At 36.9% G+C, this 16,293-nt stretch overlaps 1 pseudogene; it reads right to left on the reverse strand.

Moving 5' to 3' along the window:
- Nucleotides 1-233: 233 nt before the first annotated feature.
- The window catches only part of LOC134501501 (phosphatidylglycerophosphatase and protein-tyrosine phosphatase 1-like), an 83,811-nt pseudogene continuing 67,751 nt past the window's right edge, over nucleotides 234-16,293 (reverse strand).

Below are 16,293 nucleotides of genomic sequence, written 5' to 3' on the forward strand. Positions count from 1 at the left end.
ATTGTGTCAGGCTGAAAGATACATAGATCATCTTTTTGCTGAACAGTATTCTTGGGATGCATGTTGTGCAAAGTGTTTCAGTGTTGGTGTTTGCTTTACAGCTAAGCAGGCAGTAATTAAAGCTTTTTTATTCTAATACTGCAGAAACATACTAACTGATAATTGAGACAATATAGTTTGCTCCTAAACAACAAATTAGGAACCAAATAATTTCAGAGGGGGATCTCAAATATCTATTGGTGCCTTGGCTGTCCTTGTTTATTCTGTGGTGGACGGTGTTTTGTATCTGTAAGTTTTCACTGTAGCTGTCTCAGATTTCTATCAGTTAGAGACTTATAAAAGTCCTCTAGCTGTTAATGATGGACAATGATATATGGACAAATCTTAACAATGATATCTATTGCTTCTTGATGAATTCACCAGTAGACCTAAATTAAATAAGTAGCAATGATGGTGGCACTGTGAAAACATCCAACTCTGCAATATACCCAGAAACTATTTCCATGTTTGTGATGCTTGGGTACTACCCCTTTGGGTAGATTTTCCAATAATGGGACTTGAGTCAAGTCCAGAGTGCTAAGATGCAGTGTTACATCCATTGCCTCCTGTTTCTCTGGGGACCAAGACAGGAAGCAAGTCTAATACTCTCCATTCATGGAGGGCAGTCCTCAGACGTTCTCCTCTTCTGCAGGTGGCATCAGCATCCTGCCAAGGAAGTGCCCCCCAGAACATAGCACGGCTGATACAGCTAAACTATGGCTGCTTCAAGACAGGCAGCCCCTCCTGTACCAGAGAATTCAAGAGGTTTGGATAATAAAAGGGGCTCACAGTCCTGGGCCAATGTACTAGAGATCACAATTGCCAGATTGGCAAAGACCTCCAGTGCTGTCAAGATTTGCATGAAGAGTCTTTAAAACAGCTCATGTCCTGCAGGGGAGAAGGGACATGGACCCAGACACAGACACCTTGGCAATGATGTTGACAAGATCAGCCTCCCACAAGGAATTAGAATCCACTTCAGTGTTTTGAGCTCAAAACCGTTCTTCCTGACTAGGATATTCTGGATTTTCTTTTCTGTTATGGGCAGAGATAGTTTTTGTCAAATTGATGTAAAGCCTATTTTAAGCTTACAGTACATTTTCATGTATTTTCTGTTTGAAAATGGTGGGAACCTGAGATTTGATGGCAAAAAATTGATGCTACAAAAAGGACTTTAGGAGTAATATCAAGTCCTGAGGCTCCAAGTTGTCTATCCCTGCCATGCATGAAACTGAAGTGTTTAAAATGTCTAAAGTAGAAATTTATTAAATTCATGGGAAACAAACCATATTCACTCTGTTTAATTATATGTAATTTAAATTACATTTAAATTAAAACAAGTATAGTGTTTGCCTTGATCCTGCTCACTTCTTTGTCAAGACTCCACTTACTTTGGGGGATGTGGCACCCTGAATGCTGTTCAATGGCCGATGAGGCCCTCAACTGCTATGTTGTTTATTTGTTTAGTCGCTTCCGACTCTTCGTGACTTCATGGACCAGCCCACACCAGAGCTTAAAAACCTATTATTGTATGTGTAAAATTATAAAGAAGTAAAAGGAAAGAACAGAAAAAACACATACTACACAAATTTGAGAATTCCAATTTCCAAGATACCAAAGGACAGTGAAGACAATTAGTACAGTGTATGCTTAGATCTTGTTAACACTTTGCATGGCTATTTGTCTATTTAAAACATGGGTACTTAGAAAGTTTCATGCCAAGATTTACATTAGATGTCTATCATATATTGGCTTACATATTTCATACTTAAAGGATGTACAAACAGCCCAGCAAAACAAAATCATGTTGACTGAGCTGCTGATATCCCCATACCAAAAAAGGGGAACACTAAAGAATGTTCAAACTATCGAACAGTGGCACTCATTTCACATGCCAGTAAGGTAATGCTCAAGATCCTGCAAGGTAGACTTCAGCAATTCATGGAGCGAGAATTGGTCCATGAAGTCACGAAGAGTCGGAAGCGACTAAACGAATAAACAACAAAGCCGCTGATACCTAGAACCATTAGCCCTCTTTTCTTCTTGGGGATATAGTATCTTTCTGGGAATATTTTACTCTTACTAGATATTCCACTGAGGAAAGCTATTTTATTATTTTTTTATAGTATTTGGTTCAATACAGTATTTATAATTTATAATATATTTATAATATAATTTATAATATAATACAGTACTGTACTGTATTTGTACAGTATTTAATAAAGATTATTAACACTCTAATATTCAGATAATTTAGAACACTGAAGATAAAAATAAAGTATTGTATCAGTATTAATTATGATTTAAATGTTAATGTTAATAAGCATAAAATTATTTAGCTTTTTCATCCAGAATCAGACATGAAAGAACCACTGCAGATTGTGTCAAAGTATTTGTTGTACAGTAATGGTTTCAGTCTTAAGAGGATTTCTTAATATTAAAGTCTCCACTGTATTGTTACTTAATATTGTTTGTGCATGTTGAAAAAATAAAGATGATGAACAAAGCAAGTTTGACAATGATTAAAATACAAAGGAAAGCTATTTTATATCTCTTGAAAAATATTTTAATTACTGTTGCAAATATGACTTAGGGCCACTCAACAAAAGGAAGGAACAATTTTTATAGTTCTTTTTAGTCAGACTCTTGATGTTGACAGATACTGAATAAGTGATATTGTAAATGGTTGTAAAATTTTGATAGACTAGAAAATTAGCTTCCACAAGGGAGGTAAAATTATAAGAAAGTGATGTGATGGACTTCCAGAAAACTTAGTAGAAACCCCCAAAGTCAAAGATATGGTCCATATTATTCAAAGTGGTACACTTTTTTCTGCAATGAGCATAAATTGAATTTAGGAGGATTACTATTAGCTAATGAAGTATGTAGTAAACTGCAGCTATGCACAAGGGTATTGCTATATTGTGCTAAATGAAGTGCTTATTAGAACATCGTTTTTATTCTGCTTCCAGAGACTGTAAAAAAGCAGTCACAGCAATGCTAAAATAAAATAACCAAAGTCACTATGAGTATTTGTGTGGGTTCTGGACCTTGGTTACAATTAAAAGGTAGATGCTTCTTCTGTTCTCCTAGTCCCCTGAAAAGAATTATCTAGAAGAAAGAAATGGTCTATTTGGCTCCTGTAAGGCAGTCACCTAAAACTAAGAAATCAAATCAGTAATGAAGAGACTATGGGTTTTAGATATTTCTGACTTACAACTCCCAGAAGCTTTAGCCAGAGTAGTCAATCATGAGGGATTCTGGAAGTGAAACATTAATAATTTCTATGTTTATACATTTCCTTCCTGAGCATCTTACCACCTAAACAAAAATATGCTAATTTGTTACTTGAATCTTATTATTATTCCAGGTCCTGAATGTTATTGCTTTCCAGATAAATTATATGTTGGTTGAGCCAGATTTAATAAACACATCATTCACGAATGTATGTTTAGCACTCATTCAGAAGTTTTATCTATTGCTTGCTTAAAATGAAAACGTATGTTTAAGAAATTGTTTTGGCTAAACCAAATTATCGGTTGTCCCAACCATTAAAACATCCTGGCTATTCTCCTAGGTGATGACAGCACTGTGTTTAGAGAAGGAATACCACCAGCTGTCTTGCTAACAGAATGTTGGCATTCTTTTTAACTGTAGGATGCAGTATGTGTGAAATGATACCATCTCCACTCATTCAAACTAATGCAACCCATTTGTTAGCTGAGAAAGGTTAGCTACCAGTTCACTGTTCTGCTACAATATAATGAGGTTTAAAAGTGTTGCGGCGGGGTGTGTGTGTAGTATTGTATTTTGCTAAAATTCTAACAAAATACAATGCTTTATTTTATGATTTGAAAATGTTGTTTTTCCTGCGGCTTTATTGCAAAAGAAGAAAATGAAAAAAAAATGGATATGATATAGATACATAAATAGTGAAGATGTTCCACTCATTTGCCACTATAAGTTGCACTGAAAATATGGGTCTAAAACATGTGACGGTTTATTTTAAAATAAATGTAAAATTTCTTAAGCTTTCTGAGCAAATTAGTTTTCAGAAGAATTATGTTCATGTGGTGAATTCATTGTGGTGTGAGTGTGACTTGCCATGCTTCTATGCTTCCTGTAACATTAGAACCAAATGTCGTTGTATTACTAAGGTACAATTGCATATAGCTGAGTAGTCTGAAATACGGTGGTAAATGGCATTTCAAAGATAAGGAGGGCTTTGTGTGTTCTTTGGGAACTTATGCCACCCTGAAACTAGAAAGAATAGGTGCCATTTATTTTATTTTTGTGTTAAAGTTTATTTTATTTTTGCCTGGTTTTTGCTGTGCAGCCCTCTGGTACATACTGTAGATCACAACCTGTGAAACCAAATACTTAAGCAGGAAGCAAAATTCATGGGGACCCATCCTTTATTTGTCTGTTGTTCTGTGATACTAGTTTGTATACAGGGGCAATACATTTATGTCATATGTATTACTTTGTTTAAATATATGCAGCACACAAGCATCCATGGGGGACAAGACAATTAAATGATGTAACGTGTATGATGATATCACAACACAAATGCCACAATGTACATGCTTGTGTCAGATATTGGGATGCAAGTACATAATCAGAGCATTTAAGTGAGGTGGTTGTTATTTTGACATCCATATGGTTTGCTAAAGATGTTGGTATATATACAAATGTCAAAACTCTTACTTTCTTCTCTAGGGGCCATTAATCCCTTGGACCTTACCATGGAACCAACATGACTGGGCAACATCTTTTTTTGCTGCTGCATTCCTAGGGGCTCATCTTCATCTCTTCCCCAGCCCATGAATGAGATAGTCTTAAGTCGTTCTTAGCTGCACTGGTGTTAAAGTGATGTTTCCCTGTTAAGTCAACAGCATCCAGCAGTGGCTGGAGTACTTTGCTGCTAATTACATTGGTGCTGAAATCAAGTGACCAGTAATGGCTGTTATTTGCAGGCACTTCCTAGCTGTTTAAGGCTGATGTGGACACCTCCCTCCTCTCTGTCCTTGGGCACCCTCCACCAATGCCATTATGTTTTTTTGTCCTAAAAGAACTGGACACATCTTGTGTAGGAAACATGTTACTGTAAGTGACTGCTTTGGGGGGAGGGGCTTCTGTCTGTTGCTTGCACCTGACCCTCTGTTGTTACAGCATGGAGGGAGGGCAGCAGCAGGGGTTGTTATTAGGAGTGTTGCTTTCTACTGTCTGCAAAAGGTTGGCTGAACATTCCTGCAAGAATGCGGGAGCCACACCTTCCTGCTTTGTCATGTTCTCAGGACCACATTAGAGAGAGAAAACTTTATGAGCCTGAATCTTTGTCTCTTTTTTCCTAGCATTTCACCTAAGTCACTCCCTTACTCTGTTTCCACTTTTGATATGGCATGTTTTAGCTTTGTGCCTTTGTTTAGTTATGTTGTGGCAGCATTCAGGACACAATAAGACACATAGACATCACCATGGTGCTTCCGTTACCTGGATACTTTTCTAGTGGCCAGAGACGTAGTGTGTGGGCACTAAATCCTGGTCAGCTGGAGCTGTGCAATATTACTAGACTATTCCAGTCTATTGTGCTTTAGTCATTCACTTCAATGGTATCATATATAGTCTATGGTCTTTTCCAGCCCTTCTGGGGAGTGCTAGTCATTTCACTTCTATGCTACTCCATTCATTCTGTTATGTACAAGCTTTCCTCTTACAGTTTGTCTGCTAGCAGCATCCACTACTCTTTCTTTACTAACAGTATCCCATACAACCAATGCTCTGGGAAAATGAGCCCACTGGGTATATAGTCAGCAATGGAGAATATGAGTAGGACCTCATATTGCTCAAAAACTGGAGTGAGATGAAGACCCAGCAGAAGTTCAGGTGCAGCCACCAGAACATCAAAATATTCAAGAAAATAGCACAGAATTCATATTCTCATAGACACACAGATCCACTTTGGAGTGCCAGACCTTCTGGTTGGAGTACAGTAGGATTATAGCTCCTACTCTAATAATACTCCAGCACTGCAGTCATATCTTCTTCTGCTGTACCATACTCTCTAAAGAGATGCTAATCTCATCCTAAACATACCTAAAGGCCTAGAAGACATAGGAGAACACTGATTTATTTACTCTGCTCAGATGTATTTGGGAAACAGTTATGAGAGTGTATAACCTTCACAGGGGAAACTTTGAGGGATAAATCACAGTGAGAGCCTTGTTGCATAACATGTGTGCTATATTCTGCAAGAAACCTAGTTTTGCTAATCAGCTCCACTGAATACCTACAGTGATCCTGCAATATTTCTGTAATGGATTGAAGCAGGCAACGTATGCAACAAAGCATCATTTATCTTCTTTCACTTATACTTAATCCTTAAAAACTCTTTAAGTGAGAACTGTGTGGTTGTTCAGGATTAATCTGCTCTTTCCAGTTTTTGGTGGGCAATCTTCTCTAACATTCTGTCCCCCATATGTGCTAGACACAAGCTTCTGTCATTTGCAACTGGCATGGATATGTTGGATACTAGTGACAGGAGCTTCTGACCAGCATGCTAGAAATGCTACCTGGTTCACTTAACAGTAGACTATCATTTTTTAACTTGAAACATTTTGGTCCTTCAATTCTGGTTTTCCTTTCTTTACATGTCACTAAGATTTGGGGCACAGAAAAGGGACTGCAGGCACTGTTGGCTAGTTTGCAGAAATCTCTGACCCAAATATAATATATATGTGGAAGATTTCAGAAAAAAATGAAATATTGACTTGATTTTCTGGAAATAAACTGAAACTGGATGTTGAGTTTGGCTGTCTGTGATCAAGAACTATTCCTCCATCCCTGCATCTGTATGATGGAAATCATGTATGCTTGGCATTGGCAGTTAGTTTCTCTGTAGATTTATGTAGATTCTTTCTCACTTTATCACCACTATTGTAATTTTTTGTTGGTTTATATGTGTTTTGTATTCCACAATTAAATATTTTTAAAAAATAAAAATAAAAAACACCTTTTAACCCTTACAGATCTTATTTCACAAATGTATGCATGGGGGAGAATTCTCAGCATCCCCAGTTGTGATAAATGGACTGCATAGATCATCTATCTGAAGAATAATATGAAGGACTTTAAAAGTTAAAGCCAACACTTTTAATTGTACCAAGAAACGTATTGCACTAATTGCAGTTTCTCAGTAGTCTTTAAAAGTACAACCATGTAGAGCTCATTAAAGTAGTCTCTCCTGATGGTGTGGAAGGCATGAGTCACCATCATCAGGTCCTGCTGATCCAGGTGGCATTGCAGCTGGTGCACCAGCCAAAACTTGGCAAAGGCCTTCCTGGCCACAATCTCCACCTACAGATCCTGCAGTAGCTGTAACTCCAGGAGGACACCCAAGTCACAGACTAGCTCTTTCAGGGGAAATACCATCACATCAAGAGTTATACTTCAAGCAGACAGGAAACCATATGATATTTGAATAAATAGCAGTGCTAGGATTCATTTTTAGTTTGTTTCATTCTATCCAGCCTCCATCCCCACCCTTCAGATTCTGAATCAAGACTTCAGCAGCATCTCTACCATGTTTTTTTACATAACGATCTTCTGAATCTTATCTATCTGGAAAACCAGCTCTTATGCATGCAAACATACTCCCATGCAGAATCAAGTGTGTTTCTCTTTGCATATGCTGTAGAGAGTGGTGTTTAGCTCACATACTTCTGTTTTGTGATTCCAGCTGTTGAACACATGCACATAAGATTACCTCTAGAGGAGAAGGAAGAAGAGGAGGAGGACAAGGAGGAAAAGAGTCCTGAAGAATAGAAAGAGATCTCTGTTGGTTTCCTCTAAGCAGAAAAGCAATTTTTGTGATAGCTAGTTGGCAGTACTTCTGTGGGTACTCATGCAATGTGACCAACCACTAAACTAGCAACAATGAGAACAAGGAAGACAAGAATTTCAACAGCATCAATCCAAATTGAAAACTTCCTGCAAAATGCAGAAAAGGACTGCTAGCTACTTACTCAGGACTGACAGAATGTATGCCCTGATGTCTTCCTCTGAGTGTTGAAGAATGTAATGCAAGAAAGTTCTCTTGCACACGAGATCTTTGTGCTGAACCAGGTCACTAAAACTCCTGAATGAAATTCTTGAAGGGCATGCATTGTGTAAACCCTTGATTAGGGTCAGTACATTGAATGCCAATACTGAGCCTGCCCAACCCAAGACTTAATTGTATCCTCTCCTCAGAGACATGCACAACTGCTGCCCTACTAGGCAAGCATTGCTTGGGAGAAAGTCATAAATTAGCAGCCTGGGGGAATCACCCTTGAAAAACTGACCTCTGACAGGGCAGATAATTGCACCCATGTTGCATATGTTAGAGGCTTATAAACAAAGATGTCAGATTTTCGTTCAACCTTTAAACTGTGAAATAAGTTTAAAACAATGATTTTTCACTCAAAATGCACTTTTAGGTAACAGCCTTCCAGGAATAAAGCTTTAATTTTAGATTCAACATAGTTTGATGAGGAAGGGGATATCTGAAGTACTATCTGATTACAGCCAACTGTCATTTAAAATGCAAGGTTTGTGTACATAGAAATTCCATTTATCTAAGCTTTGTTGATACCAGTGGTATTTCCTCTGAGGCTCTAGGATGGCATGTCACCTCCACAGGTAGATGTTGTTTTCTGAGCCCTCCAAAGGTCATTACCAAATAGTAATTTCTAGTGTTACAGAAAGAGAAAAATGTAATATATTGCTAAAGGGTAATTATGCAATTATAGTTAGTGATAGGAACAAGTCCAGCAAATGTACAGCTGGTGGGATGTAAATGCATCGTGGTGGGAAGTATTATTTTATCTGCTGTTTGTATTAGTCGTTGTGGGCCACCTAGGATTATTGTGCTAGGATTATTTAGATTATCTAAATATAGCTAGCTATATAAATTCTATAAAGTCATACAAATATATAAAACGTATCTATTTTAAATTAACAGTGAAGATATAGAATTGCAATTGTGAGATAGGTAACTACATAAATTGATATATGCCTAGGGAAGCATAGACGTCTGCATGCCTTGACATCACTAGAAGTTTCACTGAAAAAGCACAGAAGCACAGATTAGATAGAATCTCTGTAATTCTTAAGTCTTTTTAATTATATATCAAAGCCGGTCATTTGAGAAATATTGGAAAGATACTCTGTAAACTCTTGATTAGCCAATGTATATGACCAACATGGAAACTTATTCAATGATGTTATAGATCCTCCTTTTCCTTGGTTATATTTAGAAACCTGATTGATTTTGATTGATGTACATGATACATTTGTCATGATCATATTTCTGGAAAAGAACTGTTTTTTTTAAATAACTGCTAATCATCTCTCTGTATCAATCTATCTACAAAAACATGACAAACACTAGTTATCTTTCTCACTTCCTTTCCAACATAAGAAATACAGTATGTCATTTTCAAAGTGATAGAAGTTTTCAAAATCTTCTTATTGCTAACAGGTATACTGAAAATTCTTGTATTTTGTGCATGACTTTCTACATTCTGCTCCAACCAGTCTATTAAATCTTTCAGGAAAATAATGACATATGAAAATAGATTTTGTCTTATTATTATTGCTAATCAATTATTACATTTATATTAATTTCATATAGCTAATGGTGAGCATAAAATACATTTTAGGCAGACTAGTCCAATACATATTCACTGTGCTGAGTCAGAAATATTATCCTAGAATCAAGGACCTAGGACCTATAGCATGGTTATTTCAAAGCAAATAATTGTAGCCAAAACTATTATAAAGTTACTTTTTAACATTAGGTAATTTTAACTTAATATTTCCAAATAGTTACCATCATAGTATACTAAAAATTGTAACCACCAATAATAAGGTTATAAGCAACCTCAATTGAAATTTAACAAAGTAATTGCTCAGAAGTTATATATTACCTAACTATATATAAAAGAAGAGAAGAACTTAGCAAAGCAGGTAGCATCATCTTAGTTGCTGTGTTTGATGAATTTAATTCATTGTTAATAAGCCACAATTTCCTTATTTAACCAAATTTCTGGATTTGCACAATATATAATACTACAAAAGCTGTAGAAGCCAGTTTCTCATAGCAATCTAAGTTAAAATGTAGATGGGTAGCTAGTGAGTTTATGGACAGGTTGTTGTATGAAAAAATATTTCTTAGAGCATCCAATCCAGGCTAGGTAGGACCTAAAGAGTCATGAGCATACTGAAATGTAATTGGAAAAAAAAATCCCTTGTATGGGTATAAAACATATCCTTAGCACAATGCCTGTTTATGCAGATGTTTATGCAGTCCTTTCAAGAGAACACTTTTCCTTGGTATGTAAGCCAGGAACATGTATTGTCTGATTTTTCCACAATAATTGTTTCAGTGTCAAATCGTAGAAGTAATTTCCAGTTCTAAGGAAAAGGGGGAGAGCAGAGTCATTACAGGTCTGCAGACAAGCCTTATAGGCTTATCTTCGCATATAATTAAGAAACAGGATTATGGTAGCTTTTTCTGACTAACAAATTTTAGGAAAAAGCATCAGCTTTCATGAGCTTCAGCTCACTACATCAGCATAATTAAGTTAGGATTTTACTGAGTGCTGTTGTAGAATGAGTGAATTTTGATTTCATCACTGATGTTATTTTTCTTGGTGTTTTAGTATATTTTGTAGTTTTAAATCTTGTTGTATGCAGCTGAGAGTTCACTTTGCATTTTCTTTAAAAAATGTGCCTTCAGGTTAAGCTTGCCTGCCTTATCATCAAACAGTTTTACAAATTTAAGGGCAGACAAAGCACATTAGGGTTGTTGTTTTTTTTGTCTCACTAGAAAATCAAGGTTATTCAACATCCGGATGATGTAGTTATTCTGAGGTAAGACATTCCTTTGTTTCATTTCACTTGAGGTAATTACATCTATCTGCACACCTAAGTAGATAAGCAAGTAGTGTGCATTCATTGAATAAAGACATGACACTGAGGTATGCAGTTTCTGGCTGCCAGCAATATTTGCATGTCTGAAAGTTTGCTTTTTATTTGCCCTTTTCATTCATTTTAGTAGCCATCTGCTTTTTCTTTATTAGGTAGCAATTTCTTCCTTATTTTGCCAATGTTGTTTGCTCCAGAGAGAGAAAAATGTAGAACAGCAGTAAAGCACCTGTACATACTTTTATGCACCAGCTAAAAAAACTTTGAACTGCAGTTTCAGAGTAATCCAAATTGCTACATGTAGAAACATCAGAAGCAGCTGATTTGATAAATTTAACTGCTGGGTTCCTGACATAATTACAACTCCATTTTTAGTGTGAGGCTAGCATTTGCACACTGCCATTTATTTTGAAATTACTGGGCGGTAACCATTCTCTGCATACCTTCTTTGATTTCTTCCTAAACTGGAGATTGATTAATTTATGTCGTTTTAGCAGGTAACTCTGGCCAGCAAATTGGAACCTTTTTCTCAGGTTAATCACATGAATTATAAGGAATATCACTGCCCCCATCCCTGAGGTCATGCAATTTCCTAACCTCACCTCACCTGCTGATATCTGCTTTCAGGGCATGCTTGGAAGTGGGAAGAGTTCCCAAGATATTTTGCTGCCTGAGGCAAAGGAAAGGTGATGCTGAATCCCCAGTAATTATACTAGCACTGAACCTCACTTTAATAGAAATGACGGGGTAACATCTTCCATCAAAACTGAGGTAATAGACTAATTTAAGAGGCATGGGGGAAATATGTGAAAACACACCTGTGTTCTCCAACATAAATTGCTGTTCCACAGTGACTATCACTTCAAGCAGTTGCCATGATCTGCCTAATGTCTGGGCTGCCTTGAAAATGATGCACATTAGATGGAGCTTCAGTGCTGGGGTGTATTATATATGTAATATATAATACATATTATATATATATGTCTTTTCTTTTTCTCATGTGTCCACACTCAAAGCACCAATACTAGACTGGGAAGGATGAGGAAGCCAAATGGCTTCAGGACAGCATTATTATAGGCCCCATTATTTGCAAGAACCATCCTTCACATAATTAACAAAAAAGCCAGTTCAAGGCCAAACTATGAAACAGGCATACATGCAGATGAAGGTTAGTGCAACTGGGTAAGACTGCGGTTACTAAGCACAGAACATTTCCATCTACCTGTCCAGCTGCAAGCAGAAGAAACTAGAGCTGACTGAGTGCTGGTAGAGATTCTTTGAGTTGTACCTCTTCTGTTCACCATCAGTTTTGAAATTGGAAAGTGGGAATTTGCCCCTCTTTATGCAGAAATACAATAATATGTTAGGGACACAATCCTATGTATATGGCTAAGTTTGATTCTCAGGTAAGCTTGTACAGAGTTGTGGTTGCTCAACATGGTGGAACCTTTTTAGAATAAATAATAAAAGAACATCAGAGGAAGGGTGGGTTCTGATGTCCAGCTATGTTGGCTTGGTTGTTAAAATCAGTCCAAATACGCAGGTCACCATCTTAAGCTTAGTGATGAAAGAGATATGCTTTGCATGCAAAGGTACCCAGATTAAGTTTTCAAGGAAGAAGTTTCTGATATAGAAGGAAACAGACCTTTCCCAGAATCTTAGTAGCTGTCCATTAGGATAGCTCATGAGAAAACAATCTTTATACATATGCTTTTCATCATGCATTTTATTTGAAGTTGAAGCCATCCAGTTCTTGAAAGTCACATATTACACTAAAATGTGGATTCTGAGTCTGTACAAATAATTATATTTTATATATCTGATATTTTCTGTGGGCAAGAAGCCCTTCAGTAGGAGCTGTCATCTAGATTCCAAATATGACTACAATAACTATTTTCTTTAGAAAAAATAAAACCCACAGTTATGAGAAAATGGCTAAGATGTTGGTTGGAGACAATAAAATACATTCCACTGCATGCAGACTTAAAGCATTCCTGATTATGCATAAATAGTTCAAAAAGAAACATAACCCACTTTACCTTATTCAGTTGAGTCAGGCAGCATCAAAATAATAATAATAATTATTATTATTATTATTATACCTTCATATACTAAGGTATATTATTATACCTTCAGAGTAGATTACTGAAGAACAATTTGAGCTCCAAATTTGAAAGTTTTAGTTGATTCCATTAGACAGCAGTTTTCCCATTATAAAGTGAAGGAAATTCACTTTATAGGCCTTCCCCAAGAACAGTTGTGTCATTTTACTGGATATACTTGTCTGCTCAGAATTCAGAGATCAGAATATGATTTTTTATTGGCCAAGTGCCACAGAACAAAGGGCTAAGAAGTATGTGAGCACCATTCCAAAGCAGTAGGCATTAGCCTCCATCAAGGCTGGCCTGAAACATTGGGCAAAGCAGCCAAGGGCATATCCTATGCATACTCAAATCACAGTACACAGTATCAGTGCCAGACAGGATATTTGGGCATGTGTAGCAACAGATCTCACAAATCTCTTCATCTTGGGCAGTAAAAGAATTGTACAGTAACAAGGAATTAAATAAGTAACAATTTGCTATCTTTCCAAGATTCTCTGAAAAGATAATGTTGACAAAATGCTTGAAAGCTACATGTTAAAAGTGGATAAAATACAACCATACCACAAGAAGAGAAGTCAGGAACATGCCCACGTAATTACTGTCTGCCCAAACTCAGCCAACATCCTATCAACTATATTTTAGCTTGCTTTGAGGGCAATTTGGAATGTAGAGAAGTACATGGTATTGCCAATAAATAGGAAGACAAAAAAAGCTTGTAGATTTGCATGTGGTCATTTTTTATTCATAGATGCAAATGTAGTGCTCATTACTATAATCACAGCAGGTAGCAGCAACTAGTCGAACTTGGCTTGCATTCTCTGGGGCATCTTTTCTTGTTCTGGTTTTTAAACCACCCAAGAGACTTATGCCTCTTTTCTTTTTCTTTTCATGCTTACGATTAGATATCACCATAAATACAGTAACAAAAGCCATTTAAGTAGAATCCAGGATGTTCCAAAACACAAATACAATGCAGGTGCTAGTGTATTTTTTTCATCCTACCTCAGGCCTCTCTTGACCATGACAGACAAGTCAACTTCATTGTGTATACGCAGTTATATCAAAAGCCTTGTAAAAATCCTGCCTGACCTTGTTAATACTTCAGGTCACCCAAATAAATTCTTTCTTACCATTTATAATGAGAAAAAAAAAAGACTTTATGATTTTATAGACCTGCCATTAGAAATCTGTAGGGGGCAACTCAGCACCCAAACACCCAACATTCCATCCCAGCTTGCATTCTGTGGTTATGAACTTCCATTTGATCACTGCCTTGTCAATTTGACATTAACTTCTGAAATTTACAACCACTCAGGCTTTCTACCTATTGTGTTTTTTTTCTGCACATGAAAAAAGGAAAAGGGGGGAGGGGAAGAGAGACGCTGCTGCCCAGGGGAAGTTTAAAAGAATGCAATGTCTTGTTAAAACCTGAAAGAGCCATGAAAGGGGAAAAGAACCTTCCAAGACAGAAAACCAAAGATCTGATAATGAATAATGCTTTGCTCCCTGCTGTGAACACTAGTGACCTGGCATGCAGACCACAGCAAAGTAGTGAATAATTCACCGAAAGAGTCATAGACCTCCTGCTTAGACCACAGCATTGCTTTGTCTCACAAGTATGTGCTTCCTGAGCATCAGGCTTGACAGCATGCTTCAGGCTGCAAATACTCAAACAAAAGGGGTGTGTGGCATGCTATACAAGTACACCTTGTAGTAGAGGAATTACACATGTATCTAATCCATTAGCAGTTGATGAATAAATCCATGTGGGTCTTTGGGGGAGATAATGTGCATTCGAAAAGAGGCTGTCTTTGATGAGCTTGAGACAGCTAAAATTACAAAATCTGTCCAGGAGTCCCATCCCATCCTTTAAAAAAGAAGGGGTGAGGGAGAAGTAACTTGTCAGCAGCAAAACCACAGAGTCTGAATCTTCAGAACTGGAAATACAAGCTGAATATTTACCTCAAAAAGAAAAGAAAATCAATTATGAATTAATAAACTCAGTGTCATTCCTGTTTTTATGTAGGTTTGTCTTTGTTCTCAACAGAAGGAATGTTATATATTTTCAGTCTTTCTGGAAACAAACCTTCCATTTGTTTTTAGAGAGTTTTTAAGGATATATAAGAATATATATAAGTATTTGAGGATATATAAGATATTTATCACAAATCCATACTAGAATTTATTTCTGAGTAGACCTACATAAAAGTTGTGCTGTAATAATCATCCATACCACTTCCTCTAAAATTAATATTTCACACTTTGTACAAAAAGCTCCAGAGATCTCAGAGTTAAAATATTAAATTTCTGCCATAAATGACTTCCATAATGTTATTTATGATCCTCTGACACAAGTCCTAATGTTTAATTCTGGTTACACATTTAAGGGTTCTTGGGCCAATTCAAATCACTCTGGTTGTATTCCACCCGGTACCTTTTCCGACCAGATTGATTCCAGTTCACTGTAAAAGGAAACTGAGAATGGTAAAACCAGGGATGAAATTTCTCATGATCGCTAAACCTGCTTTAGAGAGAGCTAGCCTGTAGCACAAGTGCAAAATCACAGTTGTGCTCTATATGAGCAGGCAAGGCAGAGGAACAAAGTGTCAAATACTATTCTGTGGGATTTTCAGATTACCTCAACTGAGGATATTTGTGCATTTTTACCCAATCATGTGTATTATTTAAAAACTGTCCTTGAGGTTATCCAGCTTTTCAGGACCAGATGTATAGGTTTTTTTCAGCCACATGGGTATTTTAGAGTATATTGCAGGATGTTTACATTTGATGAAGTGGACTTAGCAGTGGAATTTGGAAATGTCTTTTTCTTTAATGCTCCAGCCTAGTCTCCTGCCACTATCCCTGCTATTTTTCTTTGGTTTTCCTCAATAGTATCTAAATTCCCTAAATACGCTGAATCCTCATTGGGATAATTTGGGGATTTTTGCTCAATTTGTCCTAAGGTTAGTTGTTGCAGTTCAGCAAACCTTGGAATTATTCTTACCTTAGGGATATTGGTCTCTTGTGTGCAATTGATAGCCCCAGCACTCAGTATTCTGCATGGATGGAGCTTTGTTACAGGAAGATGACGTTAGTACCACTGCAGGTTTTCCTCTGTAGTATGGAAGTCATCCATGTTCTGGATTGTTGTTGTTCAGTCGTTAAGTCTGTTGGAGGTCCT

Source organism: Candoia aspera, chromosome 7 (genome assembly GCF_035149785.1).
Source record: "Candoia aspera isolate rCanAsp1 chromosome 7, rCanAsp1.hap2, whole genome shotgun sequence".
Lineage (NCBI taxonomy): Eukaryota > Metazoa > Chordata > Lepidosauria > Squamata > Boidae > Candoia > Candoia aspera.